The 12,733-nt window shown below is 45.5% G+C and overlaps 7 pseudogenes; all 7 read left to right on the top strand.

The window, feature by feature from the left end:
- Positions 1 to 4,218: 4,218 nt before the first annotated feature.
- On the top strand, positions 4,219 to 4,337 carry LOC143998937 (5S ribosomal RNA; annotated as a pseudogene).
- A 4,278-nt stretch (positions 4,338 to 8,615) lies between these two features.
- Positions 8,616 to 8,734, top strand: LOC143999988 (5S ribosomal RNA; annotated as a pseudogene).
- A 561-nt stretch (positions 8,735 to 9,295) lies between these two features.
- LOC143998818 (5S ribosomal RNA) lies at positions 9,296 to 9,414 on the top strand (annotated as a pseudogene).
- A 102-nt stretch (positions 9,415 to 9,516) lies between these two features.
- LOC144000124 (5S ribosomal RNA) lies at positions 9,517 to 9,635 on the top strand (annotated as a pseudogene).
- A 260-nt stretch (positions 9,636 to 9,895) lies between these two features.
- LOC143998538 (5S ribosomal RNA) lies at positions 9,896 to 10,014 on the top strand (annotated as a pseudogene).
- Positions 10,015 to 11,178: 1,164 nt separating this feature from the next.
- LOC143998608 (5S ribosomal RNA) lies at positions 11,179 to 11,297 on the top strand (annotated as a pseudogene).
- Positions 11,298 to 11,837: 540 nt separating this feature from the next.
- Positions 11,838 to 11,956, top strand: LOC143999151 (5S ribosomal RNA; annotated as a pseudogene).
- The last annotated feature ends 777 nt before the right edge of the window (positions 11,957 to 12,733 follow it).

Genomic DNA, 12,733 nt, shown 5'->3' with positions numbered 1-12,733 from the left:
ATGAAATTAGATGGTTGCAACATAACACGAAATATGAGTACGGCTAAAATACAGAAAAACAGTACATTATTTAAGAGTACCGTAGAATATAGTATACATTATTTAAGATTAAATTGACTTAGCTTGAAAAAATCTAAGTTTAAATCGTTGAGTAAATCGTTAAGTAAATCGTAAATTTATCAGCTAAATTAACTCTGAGATTATGAATAATTTGACAGTTCCATTACGCGGTCCTTTTCACTAGTATAATCATAATGTAATATCAGTAATTGATATCAGTAAATGTTAAAATTTTAAGACGGTTTAAATTAGGATGTGGAATTGATATGGATTTAAAAGCTGTACATTAACTTTCTGAAGCATTTCTGGCAGAAAGACGGCTTTTCTCACATTTTGCTGCGTTAAAAAGAAATGTTTTGTCACTGTGTTTTAACTGTGACTTATTTGCTTATGTCATGACAGCTTCATACGGGTTGAGCAATAAAACAGTTTTATTAAGATGTAAGACTAGTTTTATTCTCTACATATATGCTTTTCAGAGAGTTGTATAATATAGATACCAATAGGACATTTAAATAGCTTAATATTGCAGGGAGGAAGTATCGCTGTTCAACGGTAAGAGATTGAAAGCTTAGCTTGATAGTCTAAATTTAAAGGATATGCCGGTACCACTGAGAAAGCTTATATTCGACTAGTTGATCTTTGCCTTACATAATCCTACATAATCCTATTATTATTATTATTATTAAGATCCTAGTGCAGAGAGATACTCAGTTAATGTCAGAGATACTCGGTTAATGTCAGAAAAGAAATAAAACTGTTTACATCGTTAGCGAGCGATAGTTACATTACTCTTAATATGTGCAGCATGTCTGGTAGCAAATGGATGGTTTTGTGAACATTTTGCATTACCGTACAATTAGCGGTAGACCTCATCGAAGTGAATAGATTTAACTGGTTTTGAGATAGTTCTCTCTATTTCTAATAATAAATAAAGCAAAATAAGTCAGGATGGTGGGTCGTCATTGGTGATATCAAAGTGACAGTTGATGTGGAGAATTACAAATATGCAAAATAGAGCAAAAGAGTGCAAAGTTTATTTTGTTAAGTCATTGACTGATAAGTCATTTGTTAAAATATTGGCCGTTATTGTTTTGGCAGTACATAGTTTATTTTGATGTATGATAGTTTTATTGCATGATTGATGTGGATGATTAAAATCGTGTAGTGAGTATAATCTATATTTAGCATAAGAATGAAAAGGCATAACATGGCAATGAGACAAACTCCATTAGAGATGTGAGCTAGATGAAATGATGAAATGTGTCTGTATATCCAAGATTGTCTTCTGTTATCACTTAGCCTACCCTCTAAATTCACTAGCCTCTCTATATACACGAGCATGTTTTACGAGCATTACTCTGTCTTCTTTATACCCTGGCCTGTTCTCTATATACACTACGCTCTCTGTTATACACTAGTTTCTCTGTATACACTAGCCGGTCTTCTGCATACAATAGCCTGTCTTCGGTATACACTAGCCAATTTTCTGAATACACTAGCCCGTCTTCTGTATGCCCTAGCCTGTCTTCTGTATACATTAGTCTCTCTGTATAAACTAGCATCTTTCTATACCCCAAACTGTCCTCTGTAAACACTTGTCTCTCTTTATAGCCTGTCTAGCCTTTCTTCTGTACACACTAGCTTCTCTGTATACACTAACCAGGCTTCTATATAAAATAGCTTCACTGTATGCACTAGCCTCTCTGTATAATCTAGCCTCTCTTTATACCCTAGATAGTGTTCTGCATACACTAGCCTCTCCGTAGAAGCCAGCCTTTATTCTGCATTCACTTGCCTTTCTTCTGTATGCTGTAGTCTTCTATATACACTAGCTTCTCTGTACACCCTTGCATCTCTGTAAACACTGTGTAAACTAGCCAGTCTTATGTCTACACTCGCAGACTGTATACACCAGACTCTCTGAATACACTAAACCCTCTGTATACCACAGCCTGTCTTCTGTATACACTAGACTGTAAAAATTAGCTAGAATACACCAGCCTGTCTTCTGTACCCACTAGACTCTCTGTATACACTACCCAGTCTTCTGTATACACTGTCAGCTTTGATGTATACCCAAGCCTGTCTTCTGTATACACTAGTTTCTCTATATGCACTGTCCTTTCTGTATACACTCGACTCTCTCTATACACTAACCTCTCTATATACACTAATATCTTTGTATATACTAGCCTCTCTTTAAACTAGCCTCTCTTTAAACTAGCCTCTCTGTGTACCCCAGCCTCACTGTTTACTCTAGCATCTCTGTATACTCAAGCCTATCTGCATACACGAGTCTGTATTCTGTTATCACTAGCCTTTCTTCTGTATGCTGTAGTCTTCTATATACACTAGCTTCTCTGTAAACCCTTGCATCTCTGTAAACACTGTGTGAACTAGCCAGTATTATGTATACACTCTCCGACTGTATACACTAGACTCTCTGAATACACTAAACCCTCTGTATACCACAGCCTGTCTTCTGTATACACTAGACTGTAAAAACTAGCTAGAATACACCAACCTGTCTTCTGTACCCACTAGATTCTCTGTATACACTACCCAGTCTTCTGTATACACTGTCAGCTTGGATGTATACCCAAGCCTGTCTTCTGTATACACTAGTCTCTTTATATGCACTGTCCTATCTGTATACACTCGACTCTCTCTATACACTAACATCTTTGTATATACTAGCCTCTCTTTAAACTAGCCTCTCTGTGTACCCCAGCCTCACTGTTTACTCTAGCATCTCTGTATACTCAAGCCTATCTGCATACACGAGTCTGTATTCTGTATACACTAGCCTCTCTTTAAACTAGCCTCTCTGTATACCCCAGAATAACTGTATACTCTAGCCTCTCTGTATACACTAGCATTTCTGTATACATCACCCTATCTGTATTCACTAGGCTCTCTATATACACTAGCTTTTCTTCTGAATATAATAGTCTCAGTCTCTCTCTATAACCAAGTCTGTTTTCTGTATACATTAGCATGTGTCCTGTATACACTAGCCTGTCTTCTTTATTCTCTAGCCTACCTTCTGTATACCTTAGCCTCTCTGTATAAACTAGTCTTCCTTCTATACACACTGCCATTTATGAGGTAAACAAAGAGTCTTGTGTACATAAACGACAGGCTAGAGTATAAAGAGAGGATAGGGTATACAGAAGAAAGCCTAGTGTATACAGAACACAGGCTAGTACCCTGAGCCTGGGTGAGAGAGGATGAGGAGCATTAGGAGGGCTTGGTCTTTCACATCCGACCAAGTGTTCGGCATGATGTGGCTCAACACGTCCAGCTGTCGAAAATAAGGACAAGCGTGGGAGGCACACAACACCCACTGTAACAGTTCTAGGTTCCTGCATTACAACAACAGAACACCAGCAATAAGGGGTATCTTCAGGTGTATACTGTGCAGGAGGCACACAACACCCACTCTAACTTCTGAACTGCAGATGCCTGTATTGCAAAAATTGAACACCAGTAATAAAAGGTAGCTTCAGGTGTGTACTGTGAAGGAGGCACATAACACCCGCTGTAACAGTGCTAGGTTCCCAAGCAGTAAAGACACTGTCCCTGCCTATCGTCCTCTTTCCCTGACCGCCGCAACACACTATACAAGGCCGCCGTGCTGGCGGCCTTATATAGTGTGGGGTGTGTACTAAACCCCCTTGAGCTATAATTGGCCACAGGAATACTTCCTGTGGTCAATTGTGGCTCTCCTCTCAGAGGATGTTACATCTGTTCTTATTATATAGAACTTATTATGCTCCTCGTAAACTTTTTCAATTTGGCCGAACGGCCGGACGCAAGTTGCCCCCGGCGCGGGAACATGGGGGGAGACATGATGCACATGTTTTGGAGATGCCCGAAGTTGATCTGCTACTGGACGGAGGTGACAGGAACCATTGATCGGGTGTTTGGAACCTCCACCAGGATGGAGGCCAAGTATTGTCTCCTGGGATTAGTTGAAGGAGTTGGAAACCCGGGAAGCAGCCAGATGGCAGTTCTGAGATGCCTATTTCAGGCAAGGAAACTGCCCAACCCTGCTTAGCCTCCAATGTTGGCAATGACTTGTTTTTTTTAGCTAGTTTCCCAAGATGACCATGTTGGCGTTTGTCAAGATGGTTGAAAGTGCCCAAAGAGATCGCCTATGGCCCCATCACCTTGAAAGTGCCCGATCTTGTCTGATCTCGGAGGTTAAGCATTGTCGGGCCTGATTAGTAACTGGATGGAAGACCGACTGGGAATACCAGGTGCCGTATGCTTATTTCTTGATCATACATCACGGGACACAGGATCATTACATAATGGGTTATATAGGCACCTCTGGTCATTGGACACTGGTTAACCCCCCATTAAGGAGAATTCCTTCCCTATATAACCCCTCCCATATGGGAGGCACCTCATTTTTTCCTTCGCCAGTGGTGGTTGGTCACGTAAAACATGTGCTATGAAGAAAGTTCTGTGTAGGTCCCTGCAGGGGCCTAAGGGCTACAACAAACCGGATCCATATCTCGGGCCGATATTTTGACTCCCAAGATGATATGGTACCCGGGCCTCGTCATCTGAAGAAACGAGGTTTTGCCTGTAAGTCCTCTCCTATTGGAAGACTGGGCTCTGGGAAAACCAGACTTACTGTACTATTTACATAGTGGCATGAAAGTTTCTGGCAGAGTCTTTTACAAGGTCCAGGTAGGAGGTTCTTCTGAGAAGGAACCCCAAAAAAAACCTGAAGGTTGGCACAACTCTGCCCGCCGTGATGGGTGAAGGCTGGAATCTGTCTGTTTTCAGCAATTCCTGCGGCGAGGACAGGTAAGGGAAGTTAATCCTGTATAAATTATATTATGGATTTCTTCATTGAGTAGTTGTATGTCTTACCTGGTTTCCACAACTAGGGGGAGTAAGAGCAGCCTGATGCATACTTACATGCCTTTCAGATACACACGCTCAGTGAAGCCTGGTTCTCCCAGATGACTCACGTCTCCACTGCAATCTCTGCCACAATGAAGGTAATACAGGGGTCCCACGTAGTCTGGGGGTCCCAGACAGCTCCGATGGCAATTCCCTTCCCCCCTGGATACCGGCAGTCCTCGTGCATGCGCGCCAAGCACGCTCCCGTGCTAATGGAGGAGGTGGGAGTGTGTTTGCGAGCCGCGTCGTTCGGTGTGCACGGCGCTGTACTGCGCAGGCGCCAGGTGGCAGTTTTACAGCCCAGAGCGTCAGGGGGCTGTAAGTGGAGCCACAGGAGCTGTGGGCAGTAAGCATCCCAAGGGATTGGATCCAGGCAAACCTAAGACACCTACTCAGCATCAGGTTGTGCAGTTTAAGCATATATATTTATTGTGAGACTTTAAGCACAACAGTGATTGCACTTTGTACTAGTACCTCTGCTTTGTAGCTTAGGACTATGTCTCCTCGTAAGAGGGTCTCAGGGGGAGATAACAAGGACACTGGTAAGTCACCGCCTAGGTCTACGGGTTCTAAAAATGCCTGTAGGTTACCATCCCCCCCTGCAAGACTGGAGTCAGCCTCACAGGATGAGTCAGTGCCCCTGTCAGGATTTGCAGCCTCTCCTAAAATTTCAGCCCCGGTATACATCACTGAGGACTCCCTTAGGGCTACATTGGAGGGTTTTGAAGGGAGAATCATGAATTTTATTTCAGCTTCCCTGAAAGATAGCAGGAAAAGGGGTAGATCCCCTTCCTCTGCTGAGATTCCTCTTTCAGATGACACTTCTGACAATGAGGAGAGATCCCTATCTTGGGACAGGGATCTTGAGCAGTCGGATGAATCAGAGGAAGAGGAGAGAGTCCCCTCCTCCCAGGTGCTCAGAAAACAGGTGCAGTATTATACTGAATTGGTGCGTACCACATTCAGAATGCCTGCTGCTGAGATCGCTACATCCTCTGTTTCTTCCCTGGGAGTCCTTTATCCTCTGGAGGAAAGTTTCACCAAGAAATGGGGGGTCCCATTTGTCGATGCGGCTGTTTCTTGCGTGAATAGAAACCTGACCTGTCCTTTGGATAATGCTCGGGTATTTAAAGATCCAACTGATAAGAAGCTGGAAACATTATTAAAAGCCTCCTTTTCCATGACTGGCACTGTAGTGCAACCTACAGTCGCAGCTGTGGGGTTGTGTCAGTTCCTCAAGGAACAGGTTAAGCAGATGCTTGGCCTCCTTCTCAGTGAGGAAGTGGAGAATTATGCAGAAATACCTCAAATTCTGTGTTTCATGATTGATGCAATTTTGGATTCTGTCCAACAAGCATCTCGTTTGTCTCTCCTGTTGTTACACATGCGAAGGGCCCTATGGCTAAATAATTGGGCAGCTGAGCTATCATGCAAGAAGCATTTGATTGGGTTCCCTTTTAAAGGGCAACGTTTGTTTGGAGAAGAATTAGACAAATTCGTCCAAAAAATTTCAGGGGGTAAATCTACTCTTCTTCCAGTCAAAAGGAGCAAACGTCCATCATTTAGGCGTTCTCTCTCTCCCGGAGCATCAAGCTCTAAGCAGTGGCGACGGCCTTCTCAACCCCCCTCTACAGGAAAGGCTCAAGGTTTCAGACTACGGGGTCTCCCTGTTTGGGTTCAGTCCGACAATGCCACAGCAGTGGCCTATATCAATCACCAGGGCGGTACCGGGAGTCTGGTTGCGCAAAAAGAGGTGAATCGCATACTTGTCTGGGCAGAAAGGCATGTTCCATGCCTTTCTGCAGTCTTCTTTCCAGGAGTGGAAAATTGGCAGGCAGATTTTCTGCGCCGCCAGCAGTTGTGCCTAGGAGAATGGGCTCTGCACCCCAACGTGTTTTGGAACATATGTCGCAGGTGGGGTACTCCAGACGTAGATCTGTTTGCTTCCAGGTTCAACAGAAAACTGGACAAATTCGTGTCAAGGACAAGAGATACACTCGCTCAGGGGTCGGATGCTCTGACAGTTCCCTGGGATCAGTACAATTTGATTTATGCCTTCCCCCCGTGCCCACTTCTGTCGCGGTTCCTGGGAAGAGTCTAGAGGGAAACAAAGTCGGTTCTTTTGGTAGCCCCGGCTTGGCCCAGGCGACCGTGGTACGCAGAGATCATGAAGTTGGCAGTAGGCAGGCCGTGGATCCTCCCTCTCCGGCCAGATCTGCTCTCACAGGGTCCAATTTACCATCCTGCTTTACACAGTCTGAATTTGACGGTTTGGCTGCTGAGACCCACATTCTGAGAGACCGTGGGCTTTCGGGGCCAGTCCTTTCTACTCTGGTCAATGCCAGAAAGCCGGCCTCCAGGCTTATTTACTACAAAATCTGGAGGGCATATGTTTCCTGTTGTCAACTGCACAGATAAGGAAAACTGATTGCTCATTTATTTTGCCGGAAGGCCCTAGGAAGGGTCAGGCGGCATCAAAATCCACTCTCTCAAGGTGGATTAGACAGATTATTTCTCAGGCCTATAGTGTTAGAGGAAAGATCCCTCCTTTTCAAGTGAAAGCGCACTCAACTAGGGCTGTAAGTGCTTCTTGGGCAGTGCATCACCAAGTCTCCCTGGCTCAGATCTGTAAGGCCGCGTACACACGGGCGGACTGTTCGCCCAACTTAGTCCGCTGAACAGTGTTTCAGCGGACAATCCGCTCGTGTGTGGGCTTCAGCGGACTGTTTCAGCGGACAGTCCGCTCGTGTGTAGGCTAGTTCGACAGACTAAGTTTGGCGCATGCTCAGAAAGGAATTACACGGCGAAGGTTGCATTGCAGTGTATTGGACGTCGAATTTCTCGTCCCGTCGTACGTGCCGTTCACGTCATCGCGCACGCTTTCAGCGGACTGTCTGCTCATCGTGTGTGTGGTCAAGTCCGTTCATACAAATTTTGAACGGACTGTCTGTCGGATTGTCTGACGAACTAAGTTGGGCGAACAGTCCGCCCGTGTGTACGCGGCCTAAGGCTGCAACTTGGTCATCAGTCCACACATTCACCAGATTCTATCAGGTGGATGTCAGAGGGCAAGAGGATATCGCCTTTGGGCGCAGTGTACTGCAGGCTGCAGTTTAGGTCCTCCGGTCCTTGGCGGTCTATATATTATGATTTGTGTCTCCCTCCCCTCAATCTGAGCATTGCTTTGGGACATCCCACTATGTAATGAAGCTCCTGTGTCCCGTGATGTATGATCAAGAAAATAGGATTTTTATATACAGCTTACCTGTAAAATCCTTTTCTTGAGAGTACATCACGGGACACAGGGCTCCCACCCCTCTTGGGTTTTACGTGGTTTCCTATTGCTTTGCTACAAAACTGAGGTGCCTCACATATGGGAGGGGTTATATAGGGGAGGAATTCTCCTTAATTGGGGGTTAACCAGTGTCCAATCACCAGAGGTGCCTATATAACCAACTATGTAATGAAGCTCCTGTGTCCCGTGATGTACTCTCAAGAAAAGGATTTTACAGGTAAGCTGTATATAAAAATCCTATTTTTTATGTTGTTGGCGTTGACCTGTTTTTTTTCGCTTGTTTCCCAAGATGACCATCTTGGCGTTTGTCAAGAGGGTGAGAGTGCCCAAAGAAAGTGCCTACGGCCAAATCACCCTGAAAGTGCCCGATCTTGTCTGATCTCGGAGGCTAAGCATTGTCGGGCCTGATTAGTAACTGGATGGGAGACCGACTGGGAATACCAGGTGCCGTAGGCTTCTTTTTATGCTGTTGGCGTTGACATGTTTTTTTTTTCCGCTTGTTTCCCAAGGTGACCATCTTGGCATTTGTCAAGAGGGCTCAGAGAGCCCAAAGAAATCTCCTACGGCCACATCACCCTGAAAGCGCCCGATCTCATCTGATCTCAGAGGCTAAGCAGGGTCCGGCCTGGATAGTACCTAATTACAGGTGCCGTAGGAATCTTTTTATATTGTTGGCTTTGACCTGTTTTTTTTCCGCATGTTTCCCAAGGTGACCATTTTAGCATCTGTCAAGAGTTTTGAGTATGTCCCGAAGCGTTCGCCTAGGGTTCGCCAAGGGTTGAGAGTGTCTGAATAGAACACCTATGGCCACATCACCCTGAAAGCGCACAATCTCATCTGATCTCAGAGGCCTAGCAGTGTACGGCCTGGTTAATACCTGTATGGGAGACCATCTGTGAATACCAGGTGCCGTAGGCTTCTTTTTATGTTGTTGGTGTTGATCTGTTTATTTTCGCTTGTTTCCCAAGGTGACCATCTTGGCATTTAACAATAGGGTCGAGAGTGCCCAAAGAGATCACCTACGGCCCTATCACCCTGAAAGCACCCGATCTTGTCTGATCTCGAAGGCTAAGCAGTGTCGGGCCTGGTTAATACCAGGATAGGAGAACGTCTGGGAATAACAGGTGCCGTAGGCTTCTTTTTATGTTATTGGCCTTGACCTGTTTTTTTTTTTCACTTGTCTCCCAAGGTGACCATCTTGGCATTTGTCAAGAGGGTTGAGAGTGCCCGAAGAGATCACCTACGGCCCCATCACCCTGAAAGCGCCCAATCTCGTCTGATCTCGGAGGCTAAACAGTGTCAGGCCTGGTTAGTACCTGGATGGGAGACCGCCTGGGAATACCAGGTGCCATAGGCTTCTTTTTATGTTGTTGGCTTTGACCTGTTTTTTTTCGCTTGTTTCTGAAGGCGACCATCTTGGCGTTTGTCAAGAGGGTTGGGCGTGTCTTGAGGAGAATGCTTATGGCCACATCACCCTGAAAGCACCCGATCTCGTCTGATTTCAGAGGCTAAGAAGTGTCAGGCCTGGTTAGTACCTGGATGGGAGACTGCCTGGCTTTTTTCCCAAGGTGAGCATCTTGGCCTTTGTCAAGAGGCTTCAGAGTGCCCAAAGAGAGTGCCTACAGCCAAATCACCCTGAGAGAGCCCAATCTCATCTGATCTTGGAGGCTAAGCAGCGATGGGCCTGGTTAGTACCTGGACGGGAGACAGCCTGGGAATACCAGGTGCCGTAGGCTTCTCATTATGTTGTCGGCATTGACCTGTTTTTTTTCCCTTTTTTCCCAAGGTGACCATCTTGCCATTTGTCAAGAGGGTTGAGAGTGCACAAAGAAATTGCCTATGGGCACAACACCCTGAAAGCACTCAATCTCATCTGGTCTCAGAGGCTAAGCAGGGTTGGGCCTGGTTTGTACCTGGATGGGAGACCGCCTGGGTTTTCCAGATGCCGCAGGCTTCTTTTTATGTTGTTGGTGTTGACCTGTTTTTTTTCGCTTGTTTCCCAAAGTGATCATCTTGGCATTTGTCAAGAGGGTAGAGAGTGCTTAAAGAGATCGCTTACAGCAGCATCACCCTGAAAGCACCCTATCTCTTCTGATCTCGGAGGCTAAGAAGGGTTGGGCCTAGTTAGTACTTGAATGGGAGACGGCCTTGGAATACCAGGTGCCGTATTCTTCTTTTCATGTTGTTGGCGTTGACCTGTTTTTTTTTGCTTGTTTCCCAGGGTGACTATCTTGGCATTTTTCAAGAGGGATGCCCAAAGAGATTGCCTATGGGCACATCACCCTGAAAGCACCCAATCTCCTCTGATCTCAGAGGTTAGAAAGGGTCGTGCCTTGTTAATACCTGGATGGGAGACCGCCTGGGAATACTAGGTGCTGTAGGCTTCTTTTTATGTTGTTGGCGTTGACTTGATTTTTTGTTTGCTTCCCAAGGTGACCATCTTGGCGTTTGTGAAGAGGGTTGAGCGTGCCTGAAAAAAATCTACCATGGCTGCATCACCCTGAAAGAGCCCAATCTCATTTGATCTCAGAGGCTAAGCAGGGTTGGGACCTGGTTAGTACCTGGATGGGAGACCGCCTGGGATTTCTCAATGCCATAGGCTTTTTTTTTAAGTTGTTGCTTGATTCCCAAGGTGACCATCTTGGCGTTTGTCAAGAGGGTTGAAAGTGCCTGAAGGGATTGCCTACGGGCACATCACCCTGAAAGTACCCGATCTCAATTGATGTTGGAGGCTAAGAAGAGTCGGGCCTTGTTAGTACGTGGATGGGAGACCGCCTGGGAATATCAGGTGTCGTAGGCTTCTTTTTATGTTGTTGGCGTTGACCTGTTTTTTTTTAGCTTGTTTCCCAAGGTCACCATCTTGGTGTTTGTCAAGAGGGTTGAGAGTGCCTGAAGGGATTGCCTATGGCCACATCACTCTGAAAGCACCCAATCTTGTCGGATCTTGGAGGCTAAGAAGAGTCAGGCTTGGTTAGTACCTGGATGGGAGACCACCTGGGAATACCAGTTATTGTAGGCTTCTTTTTATGTTGTTGGCATTGATTCGTTTGTTTTTTTCCGCTTGTTTCCCAAGGTGACCATCTTGGCATTTGTCAAGAGGGTTGAGAGTGCCCAAAGAGATCACTTACAGCAGCATCACCCTGAAAAAGCCCTATCTCTTCTCATCTCTGAGGCTAAGAAGGGTTGGGCCTAGTTAGTACCTGGATGGGAGATGGCGTTGGAATACCAGGTGCCGTATTCTTCTTTTTATGTTGTTGACATTGACCTGTCTTTTTTCGCTTGTTTCTCAAGGTGACTATCTTGGCATTTGTCAAGAGGATTGAGAGTGCCCAAAGAGATTGCATATGGGCACATAACCCTGAAAGCGCCCGATCTCCTCTCATCTCAGAGGCTAAACAGGGTTGGGCCTTGCTAGTACCTGGATTGGAGACAACCTGGGAATACTAGGTGCTGTAAGCTTCTTTTTATGTTGTTGGCGTTGACTTGTTTTTGTTTTGTTTGTTTACCAAGGTGACCATCTTGGTGTTTGTCAAGAGGGTTGAGAGTGCCTGAAGAGCTTGCCTATGGCCACATAACCCTGAAAGCACCAGATCTCGTCTGATCTCAGAGACTAAACATGGTCGGGCCTTGTTAATACCTGGATGGGAGACCACCTGGGAATACTAGGTGCTGTAGACTTCTTTTTATGTTGTTGGCGTTGACTTGTTTTTTTTTGTTTCTTTCCCAAGGTGACCATCTTGGCGTTTGTCAAGAGAGTTGAGAGTGCCTGAAGATATTGGCTACGGCCACATCACCCTGAATCTGTTCCATCTCGTCTGATCTTGGAGGCTAAGCAGGGTCGGGCCAGTTTAATAGAGAGATATTTGGGATCAGATGGCGCAAAGAATCAGTCACTGTATAGTCTCTATTTGAGTATGAGTATTTTAAAATGTCAATAACAATAGCATTTGTAATAATATAGGAGAAGCACCGTCGGCAGCAACAGTCCTGAGAGGAGAAGCACGGCTCTCTAAAGAATTCGAAAACACAAAAAACAGGGAGAAGGTGCACCAGACTAAGTGCAGTATAAACGATAAAGTATTTATTAAAAAATAAAAAACATACGGCCAAATGGCTACTCACAAAGGTCAGAGTGATTTAGGCATGTAAATTAGATAGGGATGTATCCATGTCTCAATCCGGTCCACGGGGTTTGCAGAGCTGATGGAGTATAAAAGCAGACAGGGGGGACGACAATAGGCTTGCCTCTGTGTTCCAAAAGCTGATTTGGAGCAGCACCTCTGTATTTCTAATAGTTTTCATCGGTTTCCAGCTTTGTTAAGTGTCCGGATGGTCGGATGGCCGGAACCGGAAGTGCGTTCCAGCGTGGAAAGCAAGCTCTGGGATCCGGAAGTGACGCGTGGGCCAATCAGAAGACCCGTTTCACAACTTCAGTTGTTTCCTCAGTTCTAGTAT

Source organism: Lithobates pipiens, unplaced genomic scaffold (assembly GCF_037356315.1).
Source record: "Lithobates pipiens isolate NorthernLeopardFrog02 unplaced genomic scaffold, aLitPip1_a1.2 Scaffold_19, whole genome shotgun sequence".
Taxonomy (NCBI): Eukaryota; Metazoa; Chordata; class Amphibia; order Anura; family Ranidae; genus Lithobates; species Lithobates pipiens.
This window is presented reverse-complemented; position numbering and strand designations above follow the sequence as displayed.